The 27,068-nt window shown below is 36.2% G+C and overlaps 1 long non-coding RNA gene across 4 annotated transcripts in view; it reads right to left on the bottom strand.

Annotated features, from left to right (window-relative positions):
* Window positions 1–1,758: 1,758 nt before the first annotated feature.
* Window positions 1,759–27,068, bottom strand: part of LOC105476754 (uncharacterized) — a 58,482-nt gene continuing 33,172 nt past the window's right edge. For 2 of the 4 annotated variants that reach the window (XR_011615750.1, XR_011615749.1), the window contains exons 6-8: window positions 25,995–26,123; window positions 15,366–15,439; window positions 1,759–3,322 (exon numbers count right to left, since the gene is read on the bottom strand). This is a non-coding gene — a long non-coding RNA (uncharacterized lncRNA). The remainder of the gene's footprint in view (window positions 3,323–15,365; window positions 15,440–25,994; window positions 26,124–27,068) is intronic. The other 2 variants (XR_011615752.1, XR_011615751.1) reach the window with 1 other exon arrangement.

Here is a 27,068-nt window from a genome sequence, read left to right as displayed (position 1 = left end):
CCATCTCACCTCATAATCAAACGAACCTAAATCCCTCACTAACTCACCCCAACCCTCACTAAACTTAATAATAAATGCCAGTTTATCCAGTGCATTGGCAGCATCGCAGGACCAGAAGGCAGTGACCCCCCTGGACCCAGCTTTCACTATCTTGTGTGTGTCTATTATTTCTCAACCTGCTGATCCACCTGGGACCAAAGAAAGAGCCCTGTTGCATTGCAGGCTGCTGGCCAGGTCCCACAATAAAACATGACATAGAATTTCCTTATTAGCAAGAAGACTAGCTTATATTCAACATATCAGATTTAATTTGATTTTACAATAATGCCGAATTATAACTGGCAGCTCATTTACTTTATTGTGTACAAGTACTCTGTTCCTAGTGTTTGCAGGATGAACCATTGTCTTAGGTGGAATTATCCCAGATACAGACCAGTAGCCAAGGATTTGAGTGCAATTGATTTATAAGGTAAATGTTCCTAGAAGTAACTGGTAAGGGAGAAGAAGAAGCTGGACAGAAAATAGAAATAAACCAAGCAAGGGTGCAATTTCAGAAGTTCCAGCCTCAATCTGATCTCACAGGGAACTATGGAGTGTACATTATTACTCAAAATTTGTGGTCCCAGGAGGCAAGGGAACAGCAGCCAGTCTTTGGCTCTTGGCAGCAGTGCTGGGGTGTGGGTTGGGGAGAGTGACTCAGAGGGAGGCAAGTTGACTCAGCAGAAGCACCCACTGTCTTTCACAGTTTATTGTCTGCCTGCCTGAGTCAAGGATCATCTGATCACAAGTAATAAAGAGTACCTCAAGTTTGTTTAAGCAAAAAGAAATTTATTAAACTAATATCTGACTATGTCATAAAATACTATATAGGAATAATAGCCTGGGACACCAGGGACTGAATGTGGAAACTAGAAAGCCAAAAGGGACCAAAGAAGTCTTTCATTTTCTATCTCTTTCCATACTGTGTGTCTTGCCTCTGTTTCTTTCCAAAGAAACCTTCTCTCTGATGCTCATTTGTATATTATGCCCCCCAGTTCCTGAATTTCTATGAACTTTCAGTTGCAGAGAAAATGTACACTGACTCAGACCTTCTATCTCTTAGTTCTAGATCTTGTAAGAGGGAATCTGATTCAGGTAGCAATCTGTTTCCATGAGATTACTGGGAAGGAGAAAGCCAGCATCATAAAATTTACCTGGAAGAACCCATCCCTGGCAATTCACAAAGAATCAGTGTGGACTCTCAAGGACCCTGAAAGCATCTCTAATATACTACATAAAACCTACTCTTCCAACATGTGGAGGAGTTTGCAGGAGGTGGCAGTTAAATGTTTTGCTTTTAAATGTATAGTCTACTGTTGAATAACATGGGTTTGAATTGCCCAAGTCCACTCATGTATAAATTTTCTTCTGCCAACCCTGACACAGAAAGATGAACCCCCTCTGTTCCTTTTCCTCTTCAGCTTACTCAGTGTGAAGATGACAAGGAGGAAGACTTTTGTGATGATCCACTTGCACTTAATACATAGTAAATATATTAATATTTTCTTTTCCTTATAATATTTTTATTTTTTATTTTTTATTTTTTTTTTACTTTAAGTTCTGAGATACATGTGCTGAAGGTGCAAGTTTTTTACGTAGGTATACATGTGCCATGGTATTTTGCTGCACCTATCAACCTGTCATCTAGTTCTTAAGTTAGGTCTTTGTCCTAATGCTCTCCCTCCCTTTTCCCCCGACCCCCTGAACCCCTGACAGGCCTCAGTGCATGATGTTCCCCTCCCCATGTCCATGTGTTCTCATTGTTCAACTCCCACTTACGGGTGAGAACATGCATTGCTTGGTTTTCTGTTCCTGTGTCAGTTTGCTGAGGATGATGATTTTCATCTTCATCCATGTCCCTGCAAAGAACATGAACTCATTCTTTTCTATGGCTGTGTAGTATTCCATGGTGCATATGTGCCATATTTTCTTTATCCAGCCTATCATTGAAGGACATTTGGGTTGGTTCCAAGTCTTTGCTATTGTAAATAGTGCAGCAGTAAACATACATGTGCATGTGTCTTAATTGCAGAATGATTTATAATCCTTTGGGGATATATCCAGTAATGAGATTGCTGGGTCAAATGGTATTTCTAGTTTTAGATTCTTAGGGATTCACCACACTGTCTTCCACAATGGCTGAACTAATTTACACTCCCACTAACAATATAAAAGCATTCCTATTTTTCCACAGCCTTGCCAGGATCTGTTGTTTTCAAACTTTTTAATAATCACCATTCTAACTGGTGTGAGATGGTATCTCATTGTGGTTTTGATTTGCACTTCTCTAACGACCAGGGATGATGAGCTTTTTTTCATGTTTGTTGGCTGCATAAATGTCTTCTTTTGAGAAGTGTCCGTTCACATCCTTGGTCCACTTTTTGATGGGGTTTTTTTTTCTTGTAAATTTAAGTTCCTTGTAGATTCTGGACATGAGACCTTTGTCAGATGGATAGATTGCAAAAATTTTCTCCCATTCTGTAGGTTGCCTGTTCACTCTAATGATAGTTTCTTTCGCTGAGCAGAAGCTCATTAGTTTAATGAGATCCCATTTGTCAATGTTGGCTTTCATTGCAATTGCTTTTGGTGTTTTAGCTATGAAGTCTTTGCCCATGCCTACATCCTGAATACTATTGGCTAGGTTTTCTTCTAGGGTTTTTATGGTTTTAGATTTTACGTTTATGTATTTAATTCATTTTGAATTAATTTTTGTATAGGATATAAGGAAGGGGTCCAGTTTCCATTTTCTGCATATGGCTAGCCCATTTTCCCAGCACCGTTTATTAAATAGGGAATCATTTCCCCATTGCTTGTTTTTGTCAGGTTTGTCGAAGATCAGATGGTTGTAGATGTGTGGTGTTATTTCTGAGGCCTCTGTTCCATTCCATTGGTCTATATATCTGTTTCAGTACCAGTACCATGCTGTTTTGGTTACTGTAGCCTTATAGTATAGTTTGAAGTCAGGTAGCATGATGCCTCCAGCTTTGCTCTTTTTGCTTAGGATTGTCTTGGCTCTATGCACTCTTTTTTTGGTTCCATATGAAATTTAAAGTAGCTATTTTTAGTTCTGTGAAGAAAGTCAATGGTAGCTTGATGGGGATAGCATTGAATCTGTAAATTGCTTTGGGCAGTATGGCTCTTTTCACGATACTGATTCTTAATATCCATGAGCATGGAATGTTTTTCCATTTGTTTGTGTCCTCTCTCGTTTCCTTGAGCAGTGATTTGTCTCTGCATTGGTCTTACTGAGAGCTGCAGACTGGAGCTGTTCCTTTTCAGCCATCTTGCCAGTTAAAAAAAAAAAAAAAAAAGCTATCATTTTCTGAATAACATTTTCTTTTCTCTAGCTTACATCATTGTAAGAATACAGTATATAATACATATAGCATACAAACTATGTATTAATCAACAGTTTGTGTTATCATTAAGGCTTTTAGTTAACAGTAATCTATTATTAGGTAAGTTCTTGAGGAGTCAAAAGTGCAGGAGGAGTTGGTGTGCCTAACCCCTGAAATGTTCAAGAGTCAACTGTATGTACTATACAGATTTGGTGGGAAACAAAAGCAGAATGTGTGATCTGTTTACTAATATCCTAATTATTCCCTATTACAGATAATGCCACTAAAAACTGGAAATACAGAAATGCATTAAACTAGCATCATTGAGAATTGCCTAAATAGAAAGATGGCCCTAAAATGACTGATTTTCATATGTAGTTATAGCACTGTAAATTGGTACAACCTTTTAGAAAGCAATTTGATTATAAGCATAAGAGCCATAAAAGTGTTCATGTCCATTGACCCTGTAATCTTACTTATAAGAAACTATCACAAAGAGTTCAAAATATGGGGAAAACTTTTATATACTATATGTTTATTATAGAAGTACTTGCAGAGAAAAAACAGAAAATAATCTTAAAATACTTCAAAAAGGGAATAATTAAATAAACCACTGGAATATTCTTCAGTCATTAAAGTTGTGTTCATGGGAAAGATGAAACACCATGGACAAATATTTATGTGCTCTTAAGTGAAGCAGCAGAATGCCACACTGCAAGGAAATTCAGAGAGCAATGAGGATAAAAATGCATTGAGGGTAAAAATTACCCTAAGACACTAATCATGACTGAATTCAAGTGGTAAAATTACATGCTTTTAAAAAATATCCAGAATTGTTTCCAATGCATTTATTTAATAAAATAGCTTACAAAATTGCTAAAATATTACCATCACCTTCTATAGTGGATACAGTTTACATTCTCTAGAGCTGCTTCTTACTTCTCTTCAATGGGCTACAAACTCTCTTGAAACCTACTACTTTTTGAAACGATTTTATAAGTTAAAACTATATCTCTAAGCACTTGAAAACTACCGAGAGGAAAATAGACAAGCCAGCTTAAGTAACTACCGTGAAGAACCTTCAGAAGAGTCTGAAGAAGTGGCTCTATTTAGAAAAAAAAAAAATATATTGGAGGAGGAGGAGACCCGTAAATCCTTAGAAGTCTCTGAAACTGTCAAAAATAAAGCAACAATACGGTAGAAGAAATCTACAGCTTTCAGTATAAATTTTATAAAGTATCCAGTAAGAAACCATCAACCACGTAGATTTCCTTTTCCCAGTGATTATTAGCTTGATTCTCCTGCCTGTTTATAGGAGGCTGGAGTATTACAAAATCACGCAGAAATGAAAGAATTTACATCTCCCATTCTCAGAGTAAGTAAATGGTGGCTTTCCTATTGAAACTGCTTTGAGGACATAATGCTATGCCTATACGGCATGAAAGGAGAATTAATAAGGCCATCATAATGGGTCACAAGATGTAATGCAGTACTTTCCAAATTATATTCTTCAGAAAACAGTCCCCCAAAACGTTCCTTTTCAGAAAATATTTTGGAGGTGAAATGTATTTGTTATATGTTGTATATATGTCCTCTATAACAATCAGTATATTCCTAAAAATATTTCAATGAAGAACAGTATTTCATCAGAATTTCCCAAACTTTGCTCATGAAACCTCACCCTAACACTCCTCAATAGACTAATTATTGGAATCGAGTAAAATAAGTATTCTATAAAATATGGTTTGTTAAATATCTTTGTAATGTTGGCAGATTTCAGAACCTACTAGTCCTAGGATCAAACCCAATTTCTGCCACATGGTAGCTTCAAGAATCTGAGTAAATTAGTTGAACCGTCTTGTTTAACTAAAGATCTTTAAACAGTTTTAGCCCACTGGAAATATAGCCATAAAGATGCAAGAATCCATTAGGAACAGGCATCCCTTATATCTGGTAATTTATGAGATATTTCTCTCACTTACTCCTCTCGAACATACTATTTGTTATCCTAGCTCTTCCTTTTCTGGTCTGTTTTTCCCAGACCCCAGTAGTTTTCTCAGCCTCCCTTACCATCATTCCTGATTTTGATACACATTTCTAGGTCTGCTTAGAGATGACAAAGTCTCAACACAAGGCTGGAGCAGAGCAGCACAGATCGGCCACACACCTGCACCACTGAGCAACTGTGCAGCAGCTAGAACCAGCAAGAGAAGGCTCTTCCTCCGGCAGTGTATGCCGTCTACTGAGAATGGTTGGCATTCTGCTCACTGTAAAGAAAGAATGCTTAAGAGAGCCAGTCCAATACCACAGCTGGTGCTGAAGGGCAAATGTGCAGCTGAAAAGCAATAAATTAACACTGGCCCAGTAGTAGTGTCTAATTACGGTTTTAACTTGCATTTCTCTAATAACTAATAATATTGGACAACTTTTCTGGGGTCGTTTGTATATCTTCATTTAAGTGTCCAAATCTTTTGTTCCCCTCCATTTTTTAATGATTTTTCTTCATATTTTCTAGTAGTTAGGCTTTTTCATATTTTCTTTATATATTCTTTATATATATTATATGTATATTTTATGTATTATTTGTACATTTCTTTATATATTCTTGGTATATTTCTTTGTGTGTATACACATACATATTGCGCATATATATATCTCATACATGTGTGTGTATATATATTGCAATTCTTTCTCCCAGCCTGTGGTTTGCCTTTTAATTATCTTAACTATATCTTTTGAAGACCATTTTAAAAATTTCAATGAGTTTTAATTTTTCCATTTTCTTGTTTATAGTCCATGCTTTTAATGCTCTATTAAAGAACTCTTTACCAAAGTCACTAAGTTTTACTGTCATATTCTAGAAGCTTTTTGGTTTTAATCCTTTCATGTAAATCTATGATCCATTTGAAGTTAATATTTATGTAGGGTGTGAAGTAAAGGGCAAGGTTTATAGTTTGCATAAAAGACAGGAAAAGACAGTTCCCACGATGAAGGTCAAAGCCGGTCCCAGGAAGAGCTGCACAGGAGCTAACCTATCCAGTGTAAGGCAAAGGGTAGAGGACTCCAGGAATGACAGTTCCACTGGAAAATCAGCAGAATTAGTAGAATATCTGATGTATTTGACTATGTGGAAATGAGTGTTACTTTTTTGGTAAAAATTTTGAGAGAAGAATTTTTTCCAAAGGACCTTCTGTGTACTCAGGTTCAATAATTAAACTAATGAAAGGAGGAATCTGCACACTCTAATCCACTTAGTATTTTCATGTGATTTAAATCAGTGATAATACTAGCTATTTCAAATGTAAATTCAAATGTCTTATTAACTATTTTAAAGATACTAACTTCTAGTGTCTTTTATCACGTAGAATCAATCCCTTATGATGTAACCTGTCTGCTTCAAAATTAAGACTTAACAGTTTTACCAGAAGTTGCCAATATACATTTGTAGATAGGGAAAAAATCTGAAAATTATGATAGTGAAGTTTCTTGTTACTAGTATAGTAATCATCAAAAGTTATTTTCTATATTTCTTTGGAAAAAAATCAAACTTCTGCATTTTCACATTAGCAAATTATTTCTGAAACTGTATGATAATGTTGAAATCCATTTATATATTTTTGATTTGAAAATATTGAACTGTTTCAACTTAATAAAAGCAGGAGACCAGTATTTTTGCAATTTTTAAAGCCTCAAATATCTTGCATTTTCTGGGAAACAGGTGAGATTATTAAAACAGTATTTCATTTGTATGTTCAGAATTAATTTGGCTACTCTGTTGCAATCAATAGACATATGTCAAAGTCAGAAAAGCAAGAAAATGGGAAAAATTCTGAAGTTCCACATAGTCAGTCCTCCTGGAGAAATGAAGTGTTATTTAGGACCTAGGCCTCTTCTCAAGTCCTGCCTATCTGGTCGGTTCCTAATAAAAGGCATCCAGGACAGCACAGTGGCTCACACCCATAATCCCAGCAATTTGGGAGTCCCAGGCGTGTGGATCACCTGAGGTCAGGAGTTCGAGACTAACCTGACCAATATGATGAAACCCTGTCTCTACTAAAACTACAAAAGTTAGCCGGCAGTGGTGGCATGTGCCTGTAATCCCAGCTACTCAGGAGGCTGAGACAGGAGGATCGCTTGAATCCAGGAGGCAGAGGTTTCTGTGAGCTGAGATCACACCACTGCACTCCAGGCTGGGCAACAAGAGTGAAACTCTGTCTCAAAAAAAAAAAAAAGAAAAAGAAAAAAGAATAAAAAGGCATCCAGTCCTCCTCACCCTAGAACTCCAACATTAAAATGATTGAGCTATTTTCTACCCTGCTTCTATTTTCCAGCCACGAGTGACTAATTACGTTAGTGTGATTGATAAAGACAGTCTTTATGCAAAAATAGACAGACCTGTGGCACCTGACCAGTTTGTATGCTTTTGGCCAGACACTCCAGGAAAACCATTACAGGCAGCCTTTGAGTCACGCTCTTGGATATGGTTAGCAGTGGTTAAGGTAGGAGGATTACAGGATACTAAGAATGGTGACCTATGGGCAAAAAAGGGAGCAATCAAAATGGCAGATGCTTTCTCATAAACTAAGTTTACGAGAAAGGAACATTTAAGATAGACATTTTGCTCATCTTGCCTAGTATGGAACTTTTATAGCCTTTAAAGGCCAGTTCAAATGCAAACGCTTTCTAGAATTTCTCCTTAGGCCAGGCATAGTGGCTTATGCCTGTAATACCAGCCCTTTGGGGAGTCAAGGCAGGAGAATTCTTTGAGCCCAGGAGTCAGAGACCAGCCTGGCCAACATAGGGAGACCTGCATCTCTACAAAATTTTTCCTTAAATATTAGCTGGATATGATTCCAACTACCTCATGAGGGCTGAGGTGGGAGGATTGCTTGAGCTTGGGAGGTTGAGGCTGTAGGGAGCTATGATGTGGTGCTACTGCAGCCTGGGTGACAGCGGGAGACCCTATCTCAAACACACACGCGCGCGCGCACACACACACACACCCAAAAACAAATTCTTCTTGAACCCTGTCAGAATCAAGAATCAATGAGTTAGTCCTGAGTACATCTACCACATGCTTTTATGCCTCTATCTCCATCTTCAGAATTGTTTATTATTTATACTGTAACTACTTGTAGGTTAAAGTATGACGCTCCAAAGCACTAATCTGTAGAGATCCTGGGAATTTCTCCCAGGTCATCATCAAATTGTCCCAAAGATTTCCTGAATCTCCTTCTACTTGTCTACTTTTCTTTATATCCATTGTGACTATGTTAATCCAAAATGCTATTACATCTTTTTTCTCATGTTTTAATTTAATGCGATATCTCCTAGCCATTCTATTTTTCTCTAGAAGCCATTCTGCTCTCCTTATACTAAAGTACTCATTGTAATAAGCAAATCAAAAATAATGCCACTGCTTTCTTAAAGCTTTTCAGTTACTCAAAGATACATTTATTTACTGTATCTGCTAGGACTGTGTAGAGACAGGTCTTTACTTTTTCCAATATCAGCTCTCACCACAATCTTGCTCATACTTGTCTAGCTACAGAAATTTCTTCTTTTACTAAAAAAATTTGTATTGTGGTAAGAACACTTAGAGATCTAACCTCTTAATAGATTTTAAGGTGTAAAGTACAGTACTGTTGACTATGAGGAAAATGTTGTACAACAGGCCTCTAGAACTTAGAACTTATTCATCTTGTATAACTGAAACTTTACACCTTTTCATTTCCTTTTCATTAGCAACTTTTCATTTCCTCCTTCCCACTGTCCCTAGCAACCAACACTCTAATCTCTGCTTCTATGAGTTCAACTATTTTAGATACCTCATAAGAGTGGAATTATATGTATTTGTCTATATGTGCTTGGCTTATTTCACTTAGCATAATTTCCTCAAAGTTTTTCCAGTTCATCATATATTGCAGGATTTCCTTCTTTTAAAAGGCTGAATAATATTTCACTGTATACATGGTCCAAGTTTGCTTTATGAATAAATTTATGAATTTGTTTATCATTTCTAGAGTGTTCCTTATTACAGAGACCCTCTTCCATTATGCTACCTTTCACTGAGCCCGTGAAAGAATTATATGGGGGATGTGTGAGTGTGTGCGCATGTGTATGTATATGTGTATATGTGTGTGTGTGTGTGTGTATATATGCATATATACATACATATGACCATTGATGGAAAACCATTTTATACACACATACACACACACACACACACACACACACGTTTTTCAAAATATATAAGGACCTTCTACAATTCAGTAGCAAAAAGGCCCTAATATTTCAATTAAAAAATGGCTGAGGACTTGCATAGACATTTCTCCAAATATGACATATAATTGGGAAGCAAATATATGAAAAAATGGTTGACTTCACTATTCATCAGGGAGATGAAAATCAAAACACATTATCACTTTATATTTGTTAGAATAGCTTTGATAAAAAAGATAAGTATAGGTGACAATGTGAAGAAATCATAACTCTTTTACACTGCTGGTAGAAATGCAAAATGATGACTCTGCTATGGAAAACGATATAAAGATTCCTCAAAAAATTAAAAACAAAACTATCATGTAATCCACGATCCCACTTTTGGCCATTTATCCAAAAGAAATGAAATCACATTAACCTTGTTTTCACCACTCATTCTTACCATGGTCCCTCCTGCAACGGGGCCTGTGCACATTATATGTTCCTACTGGTAATGTGATTTTTCTCTCACATTAACAAAGCAAATTCCTCTTATTCTTTTGGTCTCGGCACCATCATTGCTTCTTTTGGAGGCTCTGTGAAATGTAGTGTGCCAAGAGAGGTCTCTGTAACCAGAAACACTCTGGAAATGATAAAGTAATTCATGGATTTATTAGTTAATAAAGCAAACGTGGACTAGCTGTATAACTTCTCAAAGCATCAGCTTCCTCATCTGTAAGACTAGAATAATACCTACTTTATAGGATTGCTTTGAAAGTTAAAAATGATCATTGCCTAGCAGAGTTCTAGCATATGGTATGACTCAATAAATGCAGCACACATTATTTTGTTTAGTGATGGCACTACTCTTGACAACATAATTCAGAACAAAGCTGCTGTTAAAATTGTGTTCTATTGTATTTGTGAGGATAGAACCTACACTAGTCTAACAAGAAACTGCCAAGTAAATTGCTTCATCATGATGAAAGTCAATTTCATTCTTAAATCTAACCACCTTGGAAGGCATCCCAGGGTGGTTAGGACAACTTTATAGTGTTGAGGATCCAGAATGCTTGCTCAGTAATCTTGGGGGTGTTACCCTTGTCTGCACAGTTCAAGACGACCACACCCACAGGGACACCTCCCTCCTAAGGTCATAAATCAAAAAGTTGTACATACTGCTTTCACTAACATTTCTCTGGCCCAAACTTAAACTCAGTCACTTGGTCATGGCTACCAGCAAAGAAGAGTGGGGCACGTTTTCTTTACATGGGCAGCCCTGAGCCAACATAAGAATTCTATTACTATAGGGAAAACCTGGAGAAGAAATATTGAGAAAACAGATAGTAGTTTCCTTCACAGCTTCTGAATTTAAAGCTTTAAGGTAAAATAATGTCCTACCAAAATGTAAAAAAAAAAAATATTAGGGTTGAGTTTAAGAAGCAAGACAGGGGCAAACGAAATGTTATTTTTTTAAGTTAAGTCGTCATATACCAAAATTTTGCCAATATAATGCAAGACAGTAAAAACAGAATCATATAAAGCTTGTGAATGAGGTTTATATGAGGTTCAGGGTGTCCAGTCTTGTTCCCACTGGGGCACATGAGAGAAGTTTAAGCTATATACTATAAGAGCTGAGTCACAGTAGTTGGCATAATAAGAAATATTGAGAAAAATAATGCAAGCAATAGAAATAGAGACTTTTTAGGAGGAAGATTGCAATTTTAAATAGAGTGGTCTTGAAAGATCTCATCGAGAAGAGGACATGTGAGTAAATAGCTAAAGAAAGTTAAGGAGCATGAACTGTGGGTCTAGAAGAGAAGACTATTTCAGGATAGAAATAGCAAGTGCAGATGCCTTGCTCTAGGAGTGTGTCTGACCTTGTTGAGAAACCGCAAGGAGACCTGTGTGACCAGAGAAGTGAGTGAGGAAAGAATGCAACGAGATGACCCCAAATGCCATCAGAGAATAGAAGGATGAGGGGGAGGGGACAGCCAGAGTGTAAATGACCTCCTAGGCCATCCTTAGGACTTTGGCATTTACTCTTTGAGAGATGGGCACCCTTAGAAGCTTTTGAGCAAAAGAGTGACATGAATGAATTTTTATTTTAACAAAGTAATAACACCACTATTAATAGAGCCTCAATTTATTGAGCGTTCTACTCTTGGCACTATAACAAGTGCTTTATGTACATCACCTAACTTGATTCTCACAGCATTGCAACATCTTAATTTTTACCACCATTTTTCCAGATGAAGAAACTGAGTCTTGCAAAGTTGGAATAAATTACTCAGATTAATAAATGACATTCTTAGTATTTTCGATCTTGCGTATATCTGCCTGCAATGTCTTTACCGTTATTTATACTGTTTTATTTCTATCAGTATTGTGATAGCTCACTTGAAAGGTTTATATGTTATTGTCTTACCATAAAATTGTTTCTCATTATATTCTGTTCACTAATATCCTAAATAGATGTGATAAAGATGTATTCTGCTGTGTCATTATGAAGAGTAGTGTTACTTATGATAGCAATTATTACTCATTAGCATTTGATAAAAATGAGCTCTGTGCCACTGCACTCCTAATCTAAACAGAGCATCATAAATAATAAACCCTCACAATTGGAGTAGAGCTTCTGAACTTGTCTCCTTTTTAATCCCAATAATGAGGCATTTAAATTTATAATTAATTTCCACAGTTTTATGAGCTTCTCTCAACTCTCTTCTCTCCGTCCCCTCCAAATCTTCCTTTTTTTTTTTTTGAAGCTTCCCTCCACAGAAGTTGACTTTCCTGATTTTCATCTGTCCCCACTTGTATGGTCCCCACACAAGTCAGGCAGAGCAGTCAGTGTACATGGGAGTGCCAGCCACCAGTGAATATTCAGAATGCTCCTATTCGTTTACCATCACCACCACTCTCCTAGCTGAAGATCCACCGTTAACTTCTGTGGGGCTCAAAACAAGAGTACCAGTGGAGACCCACATACCTTACATCTATTAGATTAGTGCAAAAGTAATTGTGGTTTCAGACCATGAACTAGGCTCAGACACATCTTTATGAATCCAAATAGGAACCATTAAAATCAACACATTTTTGCCAATGAGTAATAAATTTGTGTATTTCTGTAGTGTGAAAATCTGTACTTCAGGATTCAAGGAACTCTTGGAAAGCATTTTCTGCATCCTGATGGTTGTGGAAGTGTTTTCCTTGCAAAGCATTGCCGAGATGCTTGAAGAAGTGGTAGCCGGTTGGTGAGAGGTCAGGTGAATATAACAGATGAGGCAAAACTTCATCGCCCAGTTTATTCAATTTTTGAAATGTTGGTTCTGTGGTGTGCAGTCGGGCGTTGTTGTGGAGAAGAATTGGGCCATTTCTGTTGACCAATGCCGTCTGCAAGCATTGCAGTTTTTGGTGCATCTCGTCGATTTGCTGAGCGTATTTCTCAGATGTAATGGTTTTGCCAGGATTCAGAGAGCTGTAGTGGATGAGAACAGCAGCAGACCACCAAACAGTGACCATGACCTTTTTGGTGCAAGTTTGGCTTTGGGAAGTGTTCTGGAGCTTCTCAACTCAACCACTGAGCTGGTCATTGCTGGTTGTCATAAAAAATCCACTTTTCATTTCACATCACAATCCAATCAAGAAATGGTTCATTGTTGCATAGAATAAGAAAAGACAATACTTCAAAACAGCAATTTTTAAAATTTTTCACTCAGCTCACAAGACACCCATTTATTAAGCTTTTTCACCTTTCCAATTTGCTCCACATGCCAAATGACCATAGAATGCTTGATGTTGAGTTCTTTGGTAACTTCTCATGTCGTTGTAAGAAGCTCAGCTTACATGATTGCTCTCAACTGGTTGTTGTCAAATTCTGATGGTTGGCCACTATGCTGCTCATCTTCAAGGCTCTTGTCTCCTTTACAAAACTTCTTGAACCACCACTGCACTGTACGTTCATTAGCAGTTCCTGGGCCAATGCATTGTTGATGTTGCAAGTTGTCTCTGCTGCTTTACGACCCATTTTGAACTCGAATAAGAAAATTGCAGCTGGGCATGGTGGCTCACGCCTGTAATCCCAGCACTTTGGGATGCCGGGGCGGGTGGATCATGAGGTCAGGAGATCAAGACCATCCTGACCAATGTGGCGAAACCCCATCTCTATTAAAAATACAAAAATTAGTTGGCCATGGTGGCACCTGTAATCCCAGCTATTCGGGAGGCTGAGGCAGGAGAATCGCTTAAACTAGGGAGATGGAGATTGCAGTGAGCCGAGATTGAGCCACTGTACTGCAGCCTAGTGACAGAGCTAGACTCTATCTCAAAAAAAAAAAAAAACAAGAAAGAAAAAAAGAAAATTGCTCGAATTTGCTTTTTGTCCAACATCGTTTCAATAGTCTAAAATAAGCATAAAATAAACAGCAAGTAATGTCATTAGCAAAAAAACACAAGTCAAGAAATGCCCATTAAAATGATAGGCATAGCCACATTTTTTTAAGAATGTATTTCAATATCAAATAGCAAACACCAACAATGCAAAAACTGTGATTACTTTTGCACCAACAAATGTTACAGATCATGCAAACAAATTATTAAGTGAAATATATTAAATATGTCCACCTTAACAATAGTAAGAATTTATCTTCAGTTCTTTAAATCTTTTTTCTGGGCCCATCTTTTGTGTGTGTTTGAGTGATTTTATTTATTTTAATCTTGATCTCAGACTAAACACATTCTCAGTGTTAGATAAGAATTTTTTTAAAAATGTAATTATATTCAAAGCGTACATATTTAATTATATATTTTATTAAAATATGACTTAAGGGGCACAAAAATGCCCTAAAATTGGAATAGTATGGAGAAATGAGGATCCACTATGTTATAGAGATTTTACAAATAAATAAATACATAAATAAATAAGTTAAAATAAATGAAGAAAAACTTAAGGTATTTTCATAATTTTTCATATACACCTTCTAAAATGTATTTTATCTAAATATTCAAATGTATTAAAATTAAAAGACAAAATATAAATTATAACATGAGATACATATTTTATATCTTAATTCTATTATAACACAAACCACCAATAAATACCAGTGTCTTAAATTATGTTAATTAAGCTAAAATTTGTATTTACTTAAAAAAAATAAAAATTTAGTTTTCTAGACTGAACCATTGACAATTGTAGCCCTCAATTTCCATCTAGTTGTGAATATAAATATAGTCAATCCTCATTATTTGAAGATTCCTTGTTTGCAAATTCTACTACTTGCTAAAATCTGTCTGTTGCCCTGAAATCAACACTGCTTTTGCGGTCATTCCCAGACTTGCCTATATACAAAAAAGCGAGCTTCCTAAGGTGCGAGTTTCCAACTGAACTCAAAAAAAGCAAAGCTCTGCCTTCTTGTTAAAGCCCTCGTACGTAAATAAGAATCCTTTTGGAGATCTATGTAGTACCACATTTTTTGCATTTTGTACTTTTAGTTGGTGATTTTTTGCTATTTAAAATGGCCCACCCCCAAATGTAATGTTGAGTGCTCTCTAGAGTGCCCAAACACAAGAAAGCCGACATGGGCCTTCTTAGCTCCTATCAGGAGAAAATACATGTATCAGATTAACTTTGTTCAGGCATGAGTTACAGTGCATTGAGCCATAAGTTGAATGTTAATGAACCGAGAATATACATTAAATAAGGTGTGTTTAAACAAAAGCACATAAAACAAGGCTATATATTGATTAGTTGATGAAAATTCTGTGACCAGAGGCTCTTGAGGACCTTACCTCAGATTTGCCTAGGACCCCTTATTCAGCATTGGCTTGTTCAGTGCTGAAGGCAACTTTATGGAACAGAAATACTGTGGATAACAATAATTAAATAAAATCAGTATCACATGTTACACACTACGTCTATACCTGCCTATATACAAATTTAAAAGTAATTTGAAATATGTAATACTGCAAAATCTGCCTCAGCCACTATGTAAAACTGTTGCTAATACTACATTTAGTTTTATATATTTCTGGAGCCATGCATCAAAGCATGAAAAGAAGTGTAAAACTAGACAGGCAATGTGAGAGGACGAATTTGACAAGTTGCTTGTCTTTTTTCTTACATAAGCATTTCTGCTCAGATCCTTTTCAAACTCAAAAGTGATGCAATCTCTGGTAATAGTAGTGGCCTGGATTAAAAATCTTTACAGTATTCCAAAACAATCACTTTTGGTTTTGATGACACAAGGCAAGGGATAAATACATGTTTTCCTGAGGTCTGGAAATGTATTTATCATAAGAACTAACAGTAACGGGCCGGGCGCGGTGGCTCAAGCCTGTAATCCCAGCACTTTGGGAGGCTGAGACGGGTGGATCACGAGGTCAGGAGATCGAGAGCATCCTGGCTAACACGGTGAAACCCTGTCTCTACTAAAAAAAATACAAAAAACTAGCCGGGCGAGGTGGCGGGCGCCTGTAGTCCCAGCTACTCGGGAGGCTGAGACAGGAGAATGGCCTAAACCCGGGAGGCAGAGCTTGCAGTGAGCTGAGATCCGGCCACTGCACTCCAGCCTGGGCGACAGAGCGAGACTCTGTCTCAAAAAAAAAAAAAAAAAAAAAAAAAAGACAGTAACATTTACAGGTCCCTTTCTGTCAACAGTAGAATCTGCATTTAAGTGATAAAGATGTCCAGATCTTTAATACATTTTTTGGAGACAGGCGGTGGCTTTCTAAACTGTGGGACCTGGCAAAAGAACCCCTCTTGTCCTAAGGGTGAAAATACCCACAGGACTATTCTAACTTCATACACCTGCATACACAACAGGTCACTAAGTGACTTCCAGAATCATAGGCTCTATTAAGTCTCTCTCCCCAATCCTGAGTATCAGGCATGCATTGTGTCTTGCATAAAATGTAAACTCTTTAGCACTTAAGAGACTTAATGGAATAGGTTCCAACCACTTTTTCAATCACACTTTACAAAACTCCCGTAATGTCTATTCTCAATCCTTCATGTATGCCTTGAATTTCCTTATCTTCTTGGTTTGATTTTGCTCTCCAGTTTTGCCAGCCCAAAATCTTTGTCCACTCTTTTTCCCAATGTCCAATCCTATCCCTTCTGAAGGCCCATTGAGAATATTGTTTCAGGACAACTTTTCCATTTTCTGTCAGCTATAAGGATTCATTCTTGCCTCAGAAATCCCGTGCCAATACTTCAACACTTTCCTTATAGCCAGGAACACTGTCTACATAGGTAACTGTGCATTTTTTTTTGCATAATGTAAATTCCTTTAAGACAGTGTTCTGTCTGGTTTATTGCTATAGCCCCATAGCACAGTACTTTTTCAGCTAATGTTTGTTGATAGAAAAAGAAATGACAAAGGTAATGAGAGAATGACTTTCAGTTGTTGTTTAAATGAATAGACTTCTGCCTGGCTCTGACATGATTTTATATTAGAAATATGTCAATGGCAGAGGATTTCCTATTATCAGATCCCACTCAGAGTACTTTGCAGCATCTTGAGCTGGTATGCCCATTCTTGTTCCATCCCATCTTCAACACGTGGGTAAAAAGCCTTACTTCACAACTGTTTTAGAAGGCACTTTGATAGCTATCAGAGGCCAGTAAACATTTCACATGTTAACCAAATATTTTCACTCGGAAAAATCTATCTTAAGGCAATCCAGTATAAACAAAAAGCCTTCTCTAAGGCATAAATATTTAACATTATGTCTAACAGACAGCATGTCTAAAATTAAGGGCAGAATTAGGAAAATTGTAATAATTCTACATGGCAGAAATAAATGCGGATTTACTATGGATGATAGTAAACTGAAAAGCTTATTAAAAGTACAGAAAACTATCTGTGAAATAATGCCAAATGACAAAAAATAAGATATTTATTTTAACAAGTATGATTATGGCAATGTAACCTGCATTGATAAAAGAAAGTGTGAACGGATATATACAGTGGTTTTATTAGCTGAAAGAGGAGGGAATTGTTTTCCTTTCTCATTTTTTGAAATTTGGGAAGCTTTATATAAAATTCAATCAACTTACTGTGACTCAAAACATTTTCTGTGGCTAACAATATGAATGAAGTTCGCACTGAAGAACTGCTCTGCACATTCTTATGAAATAAAAAAAGTAAACCATATTTTGTGCTTATTTTGGATTTATAATGTAACTTATAACAATGGTCATGGGAGGATCTAACAAAAGATTATACAAAATGTGACAATTAGAAATCAAAACCAAAGTAGAAGGATCTTGCTAAAAAGTTAACTCATCAAGATCCTTGAAATAAATTTTATTTTTAATAATCCAACTAGATTTCAAGTCAAACCTGGGGTAGAAAAGGAAACATGCCCAGTTACATAGATTTTCTTACCACTGTTTTACAAAAATTGTGGTAAAGCATACAAAACATGAAATTTACTATTTCTACTGTTTTTAAGTGTACAGTTCAATTGCATTAAATAAATTCACATTGTTTTGCAACCATAATAACCATCATCAACGTTCATATCTACACCTCTTTTATCTTCTTCAACTGAAATCCTGTACCCATTGAACACTAACTCTCCATTCATTTGTATCCCCAGACCCTGGAAGTCACCATTCTACTTTTTGTCTCTATGAATTTGACTCTTCTAGGTACCTAATACAAGTATAATCATACAATATTTTTCTGTTGGTTACTGATTTATTTCACTTGGCAAAAAATCTTCAATATTGAGCCCAGTTGAAGCACATGTAACAATTTCCTGCCTTTTTAAGGCTGAATAATATTCCATTCTATGCACATACCATATTTTATGTATCCATTCATCCATTGATGGACATGGGGAGTGCCCCCACTTTTTGGCTATTGTGAATAATGCTCCATATACATGGGTGTGCAAATATCTGTTTGAGTTCTGCTTTCAGTTATTTTGGGTATGCACTCAGAAGTGGAACTGTATCATATGATAATTTTATCTCTAATTTTTTGATGAAGTGCCATAATGTTTTCCATTCCCACCAACAACACGCAAGCACTGCAGTTTCTTCATATCCACACAAGCACCTGTTATTTTAATTTTTTGATAATAGTAATCCTAATGGTTGTGAAGTCCTATGCCATGTGCTTCAGTTTGGAGTTCCTAATTATTAGTAATGTTAAGCATCTTTTCATGTACTTATTGGACATTTGCATATTTTTTAAAACAAATGTCTATTCAAGTTCTTTGCCGAATATCAATTCCTTATCAGATGTACAATTTGCAAATATTTTCCACAGTTCCATGGGTTAACTTTTCACTCTAGTGGTATTGCCCTTTGATACACAAATGTTTTTAATTTTGAGGAAGTTCAACTTATCTATTTTGTTTTTAGTCAACTGTACATTTGGTATCATATTTTAAAAATTAGTTGCCCAATTCAATGTTATGAAGTTTTCCCTTGTTTTATTCAGTTTAGGTCTTTGATTAATTTTGAGTATTTTTTAAAATAAGGTATAAGGTAAGAGCCGCCACCACCATCTTCTTCCTCCTCTTTTTTCTTCTCTTACTCCTCCCTCACCTTTCTTCTGCCCTTCTCTTTCTCTTCCTTTTTCTTCATGTGTATATGCAGTTGCACCAACAATATGTCTTTGTCCATTCTTCAGTGACTGGTCTTAGCACTGCTGTTAAAAATTATTTAGCCATATACACAAGGGTTTATTTCTGGGTTAATTATTCTGTTCCATTGGTCTTTATGTCTCTTTTTAATGCCAGTAAAACAGTATTTGTATGATCACAGCTTGATAGTAAGCTTTGAAATTAGAATGTGTGAGACCTATATGTTTGTTCTTTTTCAAGACTGTTTTGGCTATTCAGGGTCCTTTGAGATTCCATATGAATTTTAGGATGGATTTTTCATTTCCTGAAAAAAAAGCCATTGGAATTTTGATAAGGATTGCATTGAATCTGTAAATCACCTTGGGTAGTAATGATGTTTTAACAGTATTATGTTTTCCAAACTATGAACATAGGTTATGTTTTCATTTATTTGTGTCTTCTTTCATTTTTTTCAGTAATATCTTACAGTTTTGATGTATAAGGTTTTTGCCTTCTTAGTTAAGTTTATTTCTAAGTATTTTTATACATATTTAAGGTGTACAGCATGATATTTTAATATACATATGCATTGTGAAATGATTACTATGGTCAAGCAAATTAACATATCCATCCCCTCATATTGTTATCTTTCTTTTTCTTTAAGTCGTGTATGTGATAAGAGCTCCTGAAATCTACTCTTGGCAGATGTCCATTACGCAATGCAATAGTATTAACTAGTCATCATGCTGTACATTGGATCTCTAGAGACTTATTCATCATATATCCTACATAACTACAGTTTTGTACCCTTTGACCAGCATCTCCCCATGCCCAGCTCACCCCTGTCTATCTTTTCACTTTCAAACTGTTCGTGTCCTTCAATCTAAAGTAAGTTTCCTGCGGAAAGCATATAGTTGTATTCTTATATTTATTTTTAAAAGTAACTATACCTCTCTAATTTTTAAATAAATGAAAAATAGATCTTTTGGAAATTGGAGTCGACTCACTGTGTAACCACAAGGTATAAAAATAAGACTAGTATAGAAAAGCTAATAACCACTGGCTTGAAATTCTCGCTGCCAGATCAACAGTGTAGGAAGGTTTGAGGGGTACACATCAATCTCAATATTTGAAAAAAAAATTTCTGATGTTCTGTTTTATCCAGCAAAGAGCAGATAGGCATGTGATGTGTTAAAGCAGATGCTGGATACACATGAACACCTATCACACACACAAATTTGGATTGTGTGAAAAATATACTAGAAGAACTCTTAGTTTTCTTATATTTAATTAAAGATGGCAGAATATGGATTGTAGGTAAAGATATAAGGATAAAGCTTAATAATTATATTTAAAAATAAATAAAAATAGTTAAATTCAGCAAAGTTATTTACTAGTAGCCATGAAACAAGAAAAGGAATTCAACCTTATGCCATTAATTTAGGAAAGTGATAACCAAAGAAAGAAACAGGAGATTCTAATCAAGTTTCCCACAGTCCAAATAATAATAATAAAAAACTATGAGAATACAAAGTACTGGCCATCAATTTCAAAGGAATACAAGAAATAGGAAAAACAAATGCCCACCATTTTTCTAGAAACCATTTTGAAGTGATAAGCTATCAGAAGCCCAACTAGTCCTGCCTCCTGAAGTAAAGTAAACCCACAACTGCAGAGTGACAAAGACTGAACTGAGGTATAGAATGTTTCACAAAATATCAGGGTCCACCTCTTGTTCTTTCTTCCCCTTAACAACATGGCCTCCCGTGACACACTGAAGTTACAAGAAAGTGAATAGAGAGTAATACTCAATCTTACAACTGTACATCTGAGGAGAATATAAATTAATCTGAAACAAAGTGGAAAAAATTTCAAAGAGGTTCCACTAACAAAACATCAAAGCAAAGAAATGATCTGAACAAAGTTGATAATATTAAAGAGAAACAGAGTGGCTTCTGCTGCCAGAGTCACAAAATAACCAGAATGTGCCCAGAAAATACAGCTCCTTTATTGTCTGTAACTAAGCTGGTCATTCTTATAACCCCCATGCACTAAGTAGCTTGAGTTGGATTAAGGAAGGTAGTAAGTATCTAATAGAATTTAATGTTTCATCAGATCCAAAACTGTAATAGTCCCTATTGGGTAGTATTCAGTCTTTGAGATATAAATCTCTCCAGTGGCCTCCCCATTCCCATCTTTCGATGAAGAAAGAAGAAGGATGTGGTTTTTTGACTGTATGGCACTGAGAGAGAGTAAGCATACTCATGCCTGATATCCTCTATATTTTCTGGGTTAGGGTCAGTTTCTCTTATCCACCTTGATATTTCTTGCCCTGATGATGCTGGCAGCTTTATGAAGTCTACAGTTGTTGTAACCTACAACTTTATTTTTAGACTGTGTTAAGGCCTACTAGAATTGAATTACTAATTTGGCAGTTATTTTAATGGCTTTACTTGCTAATTCTATTAACTGTGTCATTTCTGGATCTGTTTCCATTGATGGATTTTTCTTTTGTTTATGAATTATATTTTTTTACTTATTTTAATGCTGGTAACTTTTGGTTGAATGCACATATTGTGAATTTTACATTTTGGGTGCTGAGTTTAAAATATATATAGTTATAGCGTATATGTATAAATATATACATATTTGCTTGTGTATATATGTGTGTGTGTGTGCGCGCGCGTGCCGTTTTCCTTTCTGGAAGGCAATTATTTCCAATCTGCTGGATCATTTGGAGGATTGTTTTCAGCTCCGTTAGAGCAGCTCCAGAGCAGTTCTTAGTCCGTGGCTAATTTAACCCTATTACTAAGCAATATCCTTATGAGAACTCTGTCTGACATTCCATATATTAGGATTAGAAGTTCTTTCCACTTTGGATGATGAGAATAGGAAATTTTCCCATCTCTGTGTGAGCTCTGGGACTGTTCCACTCACACGTGTACATTGGTATTCAGACAAAGCCTCAAGGGGAATCCTCCATGGATCTCCAATTCTCTCTCTCTCTCTGTCTCCCCTCTATCTTTCCCTCTGGGCATCGCTAGCACTTTTTATCTGGTTATTTCACCCACAAACTCTGTTTCTTTAGCCTCCTCCAACTCCAAATTTTGTTTTCTTAGTCCAGCAAGGCCACCAAGCTATAAAGTCTTCCCCCTCCCTGTGCTGTGCCCAGAAAACTCCAGGTAGTAGGTTAGGACAATCACAGACCCCACCTTCTTATGTCCTCCCTCTCAGGGACCTATCTCTTAAAATGTCTGTTGTTCTATGTCTGAAGACAATTGTTTCATATATTTGCCTCGTTTTCTAATTGCAGAACAGAAAGAGTAAGTTTATTTCCTTACTCCTTAATAGCTGGAAGAGAAATTTAAGTCTTATTTCTAATTATGGAATAAAACTTGATTTCTTCTAGAAAATATATTTCAGGCATCCATGGGCAGATGAGAAAAGTGCTATCTGATTTTTGGTGGTTCTTTTACCCCAATTTTTATAGATTGTTAGTTGTATAGGGTTTTTGTAGTTTCATATAAATATCAGCCTACTTTGTCTTCCAACAGGGATATCCTTCTGTTCCATTCCCTGCAGTTACAACTTACAAGGGAAATGAAGGACCTCTTTAAGGAGAACTAGAAACCACTGCTCAAGGAAATAAAAGAGGACACAAACAAATGAAAAAAATTTGCATACTTATAGATAGGAAGAATCAATATCTTGAAAATGGCCATACTGCCCAAAGTAATTTATAGATTCAATGCTGTTCCTATCAAGTTACTATTGACTTTCTTTGCAGAACTAGAAAAACTACTTTAAATTTTATATGAAACCAAAAAAGATCCCATATAGCCAAGATAATCCTAAGCAAAAAGAACAAAGCTGGAGGCATCATGCTATCTGACTTCAAAGTATACTACAAGGCTACGGTAACCAAAACAGCCTGGTACTGGTACCAAAACAGAACAGACTGGAGACCTCAGAAATAACAGCACACATCTACCACCATCCGATCTTCAACCCACCTGGCAAAAACAACAAATGGAGAAAGGATTCCCTATTTAATAAATGATGCTAATAAAAACTGGCTAGCCATAAGCAGAAAACAGAAACAGGACCCCTTCGTTACACCTTATACAAACGTTAACTCAAGATGGATTAAAGGTTTAAATGTAAGACCTAAAACCATAAAAAACTCTAGAAGAAAACCTTGGCAATACCATTCAGGACACAGGTATGGGCAAAAACTTCATGACTAAAACACCAAAACCAATTGCAACAAAAGCCAAATTGAGAAATGGGATTTTGTTATACTAAAGAGCTCCTGTACAGCCAAGGAAACTATCATTAGAGTGAACAGGCAACCTACAGAATGGGAGAAAAATTTTACAATCTGCTCATTTAACAGAGGTCTAATATCCAGAATCTACAAGGAACTTAAATAAATTTACAAGAAAAAAACAAAAATCCCTATCAAAAAGTGGGCAAAGGATATGAATAGACACTTCTCAAAAGAAGACATTTATGCAGCCAACAAACATATGAAAAAAAGCTCATCATCGCTGGTCATTAGAGAAATGTAAATCAAAACCACAATGAGATACTATCTCATGCCAGTTAGAATGGCGATTATTAAAAAATCATCAAACAACAGAGGCTGGCAAGGCTGTGGAGAAATAGGAACACTTTACATTGTTCGTGGGAGTGTAAATTAGTTTAATCATTGTGTAACACAGTATGGCAATTCTTTAAGGATGTGGAACCAGAAATACCACTTGACCCAGCAATTCCATTACTGCGTGTATACCCAAAGGATTATAAATCATTTTGCTATAAAGACGCATGCACACATATGTTTATTTCAGCACTATTTATAATAGCAAAGACTTGGAACCAACCCAAATGTCTATTGACGATAGACTGGAATGTGGCACCTATACACTATGGAATATTATTCAGGCATAAAAAAATGAGTTCATGTTTTTGCAGGCATATGGATGATGCTGGAAGCCGTCATCCACAGCAAACTAACACAGGAACAGAAAACCAAACACCACATGTTCTCATTCATAAGTGGGAGTTGAACAATGAGAACACATGGAAACAGGGAGGGGAAGATCACACACAGGGGCCTGTCGGTGAGTAGGAGGCAGGGGAAGGAGAGCATTAGGACAAATACCTAATGCATGATGGATTGATAGGTGCAGCAAACCACTATGGCACATGTATACCTATGTAACAAACCTACACGTTCTGCACATGTATCACAGAACTTAAGTTCTTATTTTACTTAAAGTAAAATAAACAGACATGCTCTTTATTCTGAACACTTTATCTCAGAAGAACTGAACAGATATATATATATAAAATAATATATAGTATTAATCTTATATACTTATATATACTATATAATATCTTATATATTCATTATAATATATACATTCATGTATATAATATGTACATTCATATGTAATATATACATTCATATGTATTATATAATATATAAGATCTTATATATTATCTATTTTATATTATATATATATATATATTTTTTGAGACGGAGTCTTGCTCTGTCGCCAGGTTGGAGTGCAGTGGTGCAATCTCAGCTCACTGCAACCTCCACCTCCCAGGTTTAAGCGATTCCCCTGGCTCAGCCTCCTGAGCAGCTGGGACTACAGGCATGTGCCACCACACCTGGCTAATTTTTTGTGTTTTAGTAGATACAGGGTTTCACCATGTTGGTCAGCATAGTCTCAATTTGCTGACATCGTGATCCACCCACCTTGGCCTCCCAAAGTGCTGGGTTTACAGGCATAAGCCACTGCGCCTGGCCCACAATTGGGAATTAAGTGTCCTGTTGATCACTATTCTACTTATCAGAGGTAAGTTTGAATAAGGATTTCCATACTATAATCAAAAAGGTGCTGATATTAGTGTGTGAATAATCATAACATGCATTCTTAGAGACTGATGATTATTCTGTGTAATTTTTATATTTAATCATTTTATTATTTTGTTGAAGCCTAGCATAGAATATCTACTAACTTCTTTTTTACTTGAATACTAGGAAACTCACCTTTCCCAGATCAGACTGGAAAACAGAGTTCCTTCATAAAAACCTTATTGGCCAAGAGATAAATAGGATTTCTTCACTGAGAAGTAGAAGCAGAACAGGAAAAGGAAAATGAGGAGAAGAAGAAGGTGAAGGAAAGGAAGAGAGGGGAAGGGAGAGGCAGAGGGTTCATTTATTTGTGGACATCTCACATGTATAATGATTTGGTTACAGATTCATTTATTCATCATCTCCCTGGGCTTGGTGCTACAGGAAGAGATTTGATTGAAACTTAGTCCTCACTAGCAGACAGATCCAATCAAACAAGATCAGTGGATTGGTAAAAGTCAACGGGATTAAAGGTGGCCCTAGCAAAAAATGTCACCTGTCTCTAAGAACAACAACAAATTCTTATAAGTGTCTACTCTGAGTCAACCAACTTCTGAGACAACTTGTGTCATTTAACACATTCTACAGTCAAAATAAAAATGTGTCATAAGCTCTAAATACAGCAATGACACCAGTACCAACACAGATGTTTATTTCAGATCTTTTACACTATTTCTCAAACATGTACCTTTTCTTTCAGCAGCCTCAAATATGTTATAATTGGAAGAACAATATTTTGCAATTACTGTTTTGAATTTTTCACCTTGGGACAGTTTTCTGTTGTAGATATGGAACTTGGAAGTTGTAGAAAGATGCCGTCTTAAGAACTTAAGATTGTACTCTGTTATGCAACAGGCAGTTAGCAAACGTAAAGATATGAAAATATAATTTAAAGAGACAAAGAGACTCACAGGTCAGAGACTTTCCAAAAATGGATGATGGATTCTATTTTTTTTTAATTTTCAATCTGAAGAGAAGGCTAACTTGCCTCAAAGGAAGCAACATAGAAATAAATATGCCATTGTCCACCCCAAATCCACCTAGGAGAAGATAAAACTTTAGTTAGCAAATTTTACAATTAAGGTGCTGTAAACTGAATGTCTGTGTCTCCCTCCCAAAATTTATACACTGAAGCCTAATCCCCAATGTGATGGCATTATAGGTGAGGCCTTTGGGAGGTAATTAGGTAATGCGGCTGGAACCCTCTTAAACAGGATTAATGCCCCTATAAAAAGAAGAGAACACAGGGGATCTCTCTCTGCTCATTCCCATGCCAGGATACAATGACAGGAGAGCCATTTATCTACATACTGGGAAGAGTGCTCTCACTAGACACCAGACTACCTGACACTTTGATCTTCGACTGCACAGCACCCAGAACTGTGAGAAATAAATGTTTCTTCTCTAAGCCACCCGGTTTATTGCTATTTGTTGCAGCAGTCAGAAATAACTACGACCTAAAATTCTTTTTAGTGAGATGAGTGTATTAAGCTATTAAACAATCAAATTATCTAATTTTTCTATTCTGTCTTTAAGCAATATTTTGAACATAATTTGGATTTTCACATAGATATGTCTACGATGAGAAAATGTGTCAATCATATGAACTTTTGGACAATTTTTTGTATTATAAATCAATATGTTTTCATTATGTCTCAATACATAAATCCTATGAGCTCAGTTTAATATGAGACTTTGATTGGGAAACAAGTCTACTCTTCATGAGAAGACTAAATTAGGTTTCTGAGCCAAAAACAAACAAACAAACAAACGAATGAACAAACGAAAAACCTGAGAGAGTGACCTGGTAAACTCACCAAGCCCTCTGGGCCATAGCTAAGTAGATGACATATACCACTCAATATGTTTTACAGTTTCCATATTTCTTTAATACTTTCTTAAATTGTAAGGGTAGAATGGGTAAACATGTTATTTTATTCATTCACATTTACAATACCCTATTTTGTCTTGTCTAACACATGGGC

The sequence above is a fragment of the Macaca nemestrina genome, chromosome 17, assembly GCF_043159975.1.
Source record: "Macaca nemestrina isolate mMacNem1 chromosome 17, mMacNem.hap1, whole genome shotgun sequence".
In the NCBI taxonomy this organism is placed as follows: Eukaryota; Metazoa; Chordata; class Mammalia; order Primates; family Cercopithecidae; genus Macaca; species Macaca nemestrina.
This window is presented reverse-complemented; position numbering and strand designations above follow the sequence as displayed.